Source organism: Gavialis gangeticus, unplaced genomic scaffold (genome assembly GCF_001723915.1).
Source record: "Gavialis gangeticus isolate Ggan-Ray unplaced genomic scaffold, GavGan_comp1, whole genome shotgun sequence".
Lineage (NCBI taxonomy): Eukaryota > Metazoa > Chordata > Crocodylia > Gavialidae > Gavialis > Gavialis gangeticus.
The window spans coordinates 50,110,873-50,119,453 of record NW_017729004.1 but is presented as its reverse complement, the minus strand read 5'-3'; the positions used below and the strand labels follow the sequence as shown (position 1 = coordinate 50,119,453).

The 8,581-nt window shown below is 43.6% G+C and overlaps 1 protein-coding gene across 1 annotated transcript in view; it reads left to right on the top strand.

The window, feature by feature from the left end:
* LOC109291375 (phosphatidylcholine translocator ABCB4-like) overlaps positions 1-8,581 on the top strand; it is a 116,211-nt gene that overhangs the window by 15,299 nt on the left and 92,331 nt on the right. The gene's annotated exons all lie outside the window — the stretch shown is intronic.

Here is an 8,581-nt window from a genome sequence, read left to right as displayed (position 1 = left end):
TGCATACCCCCTGAGGAACTTCTCACCATGCCAGAGTCCCCCATTCTGCCCCTTTTCCAGATGCAGATATTTTTTAATTACAGACTCTTTTCCCCTTTGTTGCCTATACAAGGTTTCCTCACTCTCTTCCAACCAGTGTTCTATGTATCTTCCATTCTTCAGATGGCAGGAGTTCTTTGTGCCCTCCCATTTGCTTTTCTGTCTTATGCTAGCATTTTCTATTCCTTTCTTCCCAAGTAGTAGCCTGTGTATTTGTTTCATTGCCCCCAGTTATTTACTCCTTTTCTTTCTCCTTCATTCTTTCTTCTTTTCTTTTTCTTTCAGGGTGTCAGCATTTTGAACCTATGTTGAAAGAATAGATGGAACTAAACTGAGAGCTGCTATTATGTTAGAATGTGTATATATTATGTTTTATGTATATATATAATGATTAGGAGTAGAAAAAGCTAATTCTGCTAACCATGTGAAAGGGTTATATGTGCAGCTTCCATTTCTCCTTTTGGGTTTTCCAGCTTTCACCAAGATCAACAGTTTTACTCGGTGTGTGGACAGTCATATATTTGGAATGCTTTCAAAAGGAGAACATCTCAAAAGAGTAGTTGTTGTTGTATTTTAAGTGTTATGTGTGAAGGAGTTAGTTGAGAATGATTCAAATGTAGCAAACTCACTCCAACTTTAAAAAAGAGTTAAAGGGTCCATACATATGTTCAAATAACTTGGGAGAATTCTTCCAGGTTTGTTTTCCTGATAGAAAACTTACCCAGAGATCCATGAGCAAACATTCAAAAGCTAAGTCTTCGAAGAGCAGAGAGCTTGTACTGCTGACACTGCAGCCAGGAGGGACCAAGTGCACACATCACAGTGTGCTCTGCAGGCTTTCTCAGTCTGCCCAGAGATAAAATAGCAGCAGTGCATAGGCAGCCCTGATTGTCTGACCCAGACTGACTGAGTCTCTGCAGCATAACATGGGGATTATGAACAGAGCATGTCCTGTTCCCTGCTTCACTAGAGCAACAGTCCAGCAAGTGGCACAGTTTCCCAGAGGAGGGAGGGGAAGCAAAGCATAGTCAGGAAGCCCAAAGTGCAGTTGGAGTTGCAGGTAGTAAGGAATGTGAAGGGCAACAAGAAGGGTTTCTACATGTATATTAGCAACATGAGGAAGGTCAGGGAAAGTGTGGGTCCCTTACTGAATGGGGGAGGCAACCTAGTGACAGATGATGAGGAGAAAGCTGAAGTAATCAATGCCTTTTTTTACGTTGGTCTTCATAGGCAAGGTCAACTCCCAGACTACTGTACCAGGCAGCAGAGTTTGGGAGAAGGTGAACAACCTGCAGAAGTGGAAGAACAGGTTAGGGACTTTTTAGAAAAGCTGGACGTGTACAAGTCCATGGGGCCAGGTGCAGTGCATCCAGTGGTGCTGAGGGAGTTGGCTGATGTGATTGCAGAGCCACTGGCCATTATCTTTGAAAATTTGTGGTGATCAAGGGAGGTCCTGGACAATTGGAAAACGGCAAATATAGTGACCATCTTTAAGAAAGTGAAGAAGGAGGATCCAGAGAACTACAGACCAGTCAGTTTCACCTCAGTCCCTGGAAAATCATTGAGCAGGTCCTTAAAGAATCCATTTCTAAGCACTTGGAGGAGAAGAAGATGACTGATTAAGAACAGTCAGCATGGATTCACCAAGGGCAAATTATGCCTGACCAACCTGATTGCCTTCTATGGTGAGATGACTGTCTCTGTGGATGTGGGGAGAACAGAGGATGTAATATATCTTGACTTTAGCAAGTCTTTGATACCATCTCCTACAGCATTCTTACAAAGCAAGCTGAGAAAGTACGGGTTGGATGACTGGACTGTAAGGTGGATAGAAAGCTGGCTGGATTGTCAGGCTCAATGGGTAGTAGCCAATGGCTCAATGACTATCTGGCAGTCAGTATCAAGTGAAGTGCCCCAGGGGTTGGTTCTGGGGCCAGTTTTGTCAATATCTTCATTAATGATCTGGAAGATGGGATGTGTTGCACGGATGTCATCAAGATGAGGGGTGTAGTAGACACGCTGGAGGGTAGGGCTAGGATTCAGAATGACCTAGACAAATTGGAGGATTGTGCCAAAAGAAATCTCATGAAGTTCATTAAGGACAAGTGCAAAGTCCTGCACTTAGGATGGAAGAATCCCATGCACTGCTACAGTCTTGGGACCAATGGGCTAAGCAGCAGCTCTGCAGAAAATGACTTGGGGGTTACAGTGGACAATAAGATGGATATCATTCAGCAGGGTGCCCTTGTTGCCAAGAAGGCTAACAGCATATTAGGCTGCATTAGTAAGAGCATTGCCAGCAGATGGAGGGAAGTAATTATTCCACTCTACTGTGCACTGGTGAGGCCACATCTGGAGTACTGTGTCCAGTTTTTGGCCCCCCACTATAGAAAGAATGTGGACAAGCTGGAGAGAGTCCAGCGGAAACCAACAAAAATGGTTCAGGGCTGGAGCACATGACTTCTGAGGAGAGGCTGAGGGAACTGGGCTTATTTAGTCTGGAGAAGAGAAAACAGAGAGGGGATTTGATAGCAGCCTTTAACTACCTGAAGGGTGGTTGCAAAGAGGTTGGAGCTAGACTGTTTTCAGTGGTGACAGGTGACAGAACAAAGAGCAATGGTCTCAAGTTGCAGCAAGGTGAATTTAGTTGGGATATTAGGAAAAACTTGCTCACTAGGAAAGTGGTGAATCAGTAGAACAAATTTCTTAAAGAGGTGGTGAAATATCCATGCTTGGCGGTTTTTAGGGTCTGGCTTGACAAAGCTCTTCTTGGAATGATCTAGTTGGGGATGGTCCTGCTTTGAGCAGGGGATTGGGCTAGATGATCTTCTGAAGTCCTGTCCAATGCTAAATTTCTATGATTTTATTGTGGGGTGTTGGTGTACTTTTCTTAGAAGAGAACATGTACAGACATTCAGTCTCCAGTGAGAAGCTCCTGGTTTTTCCTGGGTTATTTTTCTTGTGGAGCAGTCATTTTTGCTCTGGGATAAAAATATTGAACTTCTGTACACTTGTGGTTTCTCTTGGGAACAGTGACTCTCCCAGGAGAAACTGGATGTCTGTATATGGCCAAAGCTGGAGCAGATTTGCTGCATTTGAATCATTCTCAGCTCATTCACACATAACAATTAAAACATACCAGCTGCTGCCCTTTTGAAAGGGCTCCATGTTCCCACCCTCACTGACAACATTTCCTGAAATTCTGAAATTGATGAGATGAAAAGACACTGAATTACATCAAAACAGAGAAATGTCATCAAGTTGAGTATCTGACTGCCATTGTAATTCCTGCCATTGGGGTAGAGGAAACAGGGGGCTAAGCAGAGCTGCAGCTCCCTGGTCCCTGGGGCAGCAATGGGCTTTCCGCAGGAGGGGAGCCCACTGCTGCCTCAGGTCCACTACTCTGTTGCTGCTGCTGTGATGAATAGAGTTACAGATCCTAGTCCTGACTGAGATGTAACTTGGGTCTCTGCTCATGGAGTCTGCTGCTTGAAGGGAAGGAAAAGAGTAAAGAGCCATGAGATGCTGAGGGAGCACAGTTGTACTATATGTAAATGTACAGACTTTACATGTGGTGCTAAAAATGTAGCACTGCAGAGAAATTCCCATTTCTGTAATGCATGCCCATTTTTGTGGCACCATAGGTGGCATACACATCATACACTGACTTTTTGTAGGAGTACAAGGTAATGTCTGTCCATGGCCTGAACTTCTAAAGATGAATTTCAGGAGGGGGAAGATTTGGACACTAAATGAAGATCAGACTGCTGTATTAAGAATGGTAGAAAGACTTGATTTATATCAGTGTCATTCTCCAGTAAAATATTGTTTCCATTTACAGAATCACCTAAAGTATAATATCATACTTTTTCCAAGGTTTATATATAAACATGTAACAGGTATGCTAGGGGGTTGCTATGGTAATGCCAATATTAAATGAATCTAATGTACTCAAGGATACAGAGTAGAAGACTGTTTCAGAAAATAGATGGCATCCCTAAAGTAGAAGATGTATGGGTCTACCATGTTTAATGCAGGGATGCCTACACTGCTGCTTCGACTGACCCCCAGGCCTACTCTCTAGGTCTAACTTGACAACTCTCTACCTTAAAACTCCCCTAGCTCACTTTCAGTGGAAAACTAGCTGACTCCCAAAAGCTCAACAAAGCATCAAAGCCCAAGCCTAGCTTCCAATGCAATGAATTCAGTAATTACAAAATATAAAATTATATTTTATATGATTTATATTTTATTTGCTTATATGAAATACGTTTTTTATAATGCCTAACAAACTTATGGAATTTATTGCCCAAACATGTAATTGAAGTTAAGATACCAGGAGGATATGATACCATTAGATTTTCATAGGCATACTGAGAACATTCACCTTCACTATTTAGATAGGATAAAATGAAATAGGGATTGAAAAGCTGGTTCTTCAGAACAAAATGTGGAAACTACTACAATTAGTGGTGTAACAGGGAGCTTCGTGCTCCTGTTACTTTAAGAGGTGAAAGGCTGCAGACAGGGATCAGGTGGCTCTCAAGGGAAAACACCTGACCAGAATGGGGCTGGGCTTAGATAATATATAAGCCCAGGGCCTGAGCTGGGGCAGGCAGTCTGACCCTGGAGGCCATATAAGGAAGAGCTCATGAGGAGGAGGACTACAGAGGAGCTCCTGACCCACACCAGGAATACACTTGAGCCCCGGAGCAGGACAGTCAAGTAGAATATTGTAGACTTGCCTGGAGAAAACCAGTTGTTTGGGATTGGGACTAGCAAGAGAGATCAGAGGTCCCACTGGAGCAGGGGCATAGCCAGGGAACAGGGCGGAACAGGTAACAGGCCTGAGAATAAGACCAGAGCCTGGAAGTAGGGCAGAGGAAAGATTAGAAATGGGACTAGAGAGATCCCAGTGCCCAGAAAGGGGCAGAGATGGGGCTAGAGAGCTTAGCATCCAAGGAGGGGCAGAGAGAGAAGACTGGGGCCAAGAGCCCATTGAATTGATTAAGCCTGGGAGCAGGGCAGAGCCTGGGAGTAGGACATGAATTGATCAACTGGTAACATCTGTGAGGCTTGGGTGTGGCAAAAAAGAGAGATGAGCATGCTATTTAATTAGCTCTTAAGGTGATGAGAAATTAGACCATAGCTTATGAGTAGATGAGATTTCACTCAGGGACCCCTGGGGCAGCCTCCCATTTCTAAAGACTTATTTATATCAAGTCAGAGAAGGTAAGTAGAAGAGGAGGTGGCCTCAAGAACAGGTGGCCACCAGGGGCTGTCACAGCCCACCTTGGGGCAAGCCATTGTTATAGGATTAAACTTTCCTATGTACAAGCTATTCTATGATTGTATAATAGCAGGTTCTTGTATTTTCCTCTGAAGCATCAGGCACTAGCTACTTTCAGGCTGGGAGCAGACACATTTGACATGGTTCTGATTGATCCAAGTCGAAACCTGAGGCAAAAGAAGAGCAGCACAACCCTTTACACAGTAGCTTGTCCCTGAATGGCAATTAATTTGGATGAGCTCTGATTGTCCCAGGAAAAAGTGTTAGCATATTTTATCTCTCATATTATACAGGTACTTGAAATAGGACAATGAGCTTTTTTAAGGGAAAAATACAACATCTGCTTTTAGCCCCAGAAGCAGAATATGGGATTAGGTCATGGGAGCCAACATGGCAATTCCTAGCTTTCTGTTTTCTTTTACTTCCTTTTTGCTCTTCCTCCATCTTTTGTTGTTTTTCTTCTTTTCTCCATTTGCCCCTCCAAAGTTTTCCTTCTATTTTTCTTTCATAGATTTATAGATTGTAGGGCTGGAAGAGATCTCAGAAGATCATTGGGTCCAGCCCCCTGCACCAGGCAGGAAGGACAGGTGGGGTCAGGTGACCCCAGCAAGATGACTATCCAGTCTCCTCTTGAAGATTTTCTGGGTAGGCGATAGCACCATGTCTGGAGGGAACTTATTTCAGTCTGGCCACCCTAACTGTGAAGAAGTTTTTCCTAATGTTTAACCTAAAATTGTCTTCCAGGAGTTTGTGGCCATTACTCCTGGTTCTCCCTAAGGGCACCCTGGTGAACAGTTGTTCACCAAGCCCCTGATGTACTCCCCTGATATAGTGACAAACTGCTACGAAGTCCCCTCTCTGCCTTCTCTTTTTCAGGCTGAAGAGTCCCAGGTCCCTCCTTATATGGTGAGCCTCTCCTCGTATGGCTTGCCATGCAAGCCTCTAATCATATGGGTGAGTCTTCTCTGGACTCTCTCAAGTTATACCACATCCTTGTTAAAGTGCGGCACCCAGACCTGGATGCAGTACTCCGGTTGCAGTCTCACCAGTGCTGAGTACAGCCGAAGAATCACTTCTTTGGTCTTACTGGAGATGCACTGATTGATGCATGCCAGGGTATTATTTGCCCTGCTGGCAACAGAATCACACTGCTGGCTCATATTCATGCTGTGCTTTATTATTACCCCCAGGTCTCTTTCAGTCATAGTGCTGGTTAGGTTGGCATTGCCAAGCCTGTAGGTGTGCAGGGGATTGTTTGTCCTCAGGTGGAGCATTTTACATTTCTTGAGGTTGAACTTCATCTGGTTCTGACTTGCCCAACTTGCTAGCTTATCTGGATCTGCCTGTTTCTGTAGCCTATCTTCAAGCATGACCACGCTTCCCCATAACTTTGTGTTATCTGCAAACTTGGCCAGTGAGCTCTTCACCAAATCATTGATGAAGATGGTGGAACGTATGGGACGAAACCCTGACCCCTCCGGGACACTGCTGCCCACCTCTCACAAAGATGGTGCAGATCCATTTATTAGGACTCTCTGAGTCCTACTCCACAACCATCTTCATACCAACCTAACCGTCTCACAGTTAAGCCGACTGTCTTCCAATTTTCTTGCGAGAACATCATGGGATACCAGATCAAAGGCTTTCTGGAAGTCAAGGTATATAATATCCACCACTTCTCCTGAGTCACCTAATCATAAAAGAAGATAAGGCTGGTAAGACAAGACCTGCCTGTGACGAAGCTAAGCTGGCTGTCATTCAGAATCCTACCTTCTGCAAGCCTATCACACAGACTCCTTAATGAATTTTTCCAGGATTTTTCCTGGGATAGAAGTTAGGCTAACTGGGCTATAGTTACCCGGGTCCACCCTCCTCCCCTTCTTGAAGATGGGCACAACACTGTCCCTCTTCCAGTCCTCAGGGACCTCTCTGGAGTGCCAGGAGTTTTGGAACAGTTTCGCTAGGGGCTTTGCAATGACATCAGCCAGCTCTTTCAGCACCCTTGGATGGAGTTCATCCAGTCCTGCTTACTTATGTACATCTAATTGTTTTAATTGATCACACACCAGTTACATGACAACAGTAGGGAGGCAATCATTTCTGTCCTGCTCATTCTGTACCCTATCAGGCATGATTTTCTCCGTGGCCCAGTGAAATACTGAGGCAAAGTAGTCATTCAGGAGTTCAGTTTTCTCCTTAGTGTCGGTAACCAGATGCCCCGAGTTGTTGAACAGTGGCCCCACACTCCCATTTACTTTCCTCTTGTTCCCTGCATGTCTATAGAAGGACTTTTTGTTGTCCTTGATATCTGTTGCGAATCTAAGTTTGATCTCTGCCTTAGCCTTTTTAATTTGTTCCCTACAAGTGTGGGCAGTTGTTGTATAGTCCTCCTTGAGGCCTGTCCCCAGCTTCCATTGTTTGTACGCCTCTTTCTTCTTTCTAAGGAGGACTGTGATTTCCCTATTTAGCCAGGAGGGCTTCCTAGCCCTTCTGCTGCCCTTTCTCCATGTGGGAATGGATTTCCATTACACCGTTTTGTTTTCCTGCTTTCAAATCCCAGCTTTTCTTCTCCCCTTCTTACTTCCCTGCCACCCTTTTCCCAGACAACATGAACATACAGTTCATTTCAACACAGACAAACTTTGGTATTTCACAGGCTTCACCCATGTCCAGAACACATTTAGTTTTAAAAAACTCGCCAGAAAGACTAGATTTAGTTCTAAAAAGTAGGCCTGCCTACTCTTGAAAGCAATTTATAATTACGCATCCTATAATATATGTTATGTCCTGATATCCACCAAAACAGTTTACAAATACAGGAATTATTAATTATTAATGCACAGTATTACATGGATAACTACAGAAAGTGGGCACTAAACAAACATACTGGTTATATTTGTTACTCAATAAGTAAACCTGAAACCAGGCTATTTATCCAAACATTTATTGTTGAATAATTCCTTCACAGTGAGGTAATGAGTGTCCCTTCTCTTATTAATGTACATGAAAGACTTTTCTTTACAGATCAAACTTATTTTGTAATTTGACACAAAAGTAATTCGCTATATTTTGTCATAGAACATACATTTGAACAAATGTTGTAATAACTGTCGTTGTTGTGTTAATGCAGTGCTCCTGGTTACTGCAGTCTTCCTGTTTCTGGATTTTCTGCTAAGGGATCAATATTGAACTAACCATACAATCTTAAATTAGTCATTCATCTATACAGTACAGTTTAGATATGATTCATGT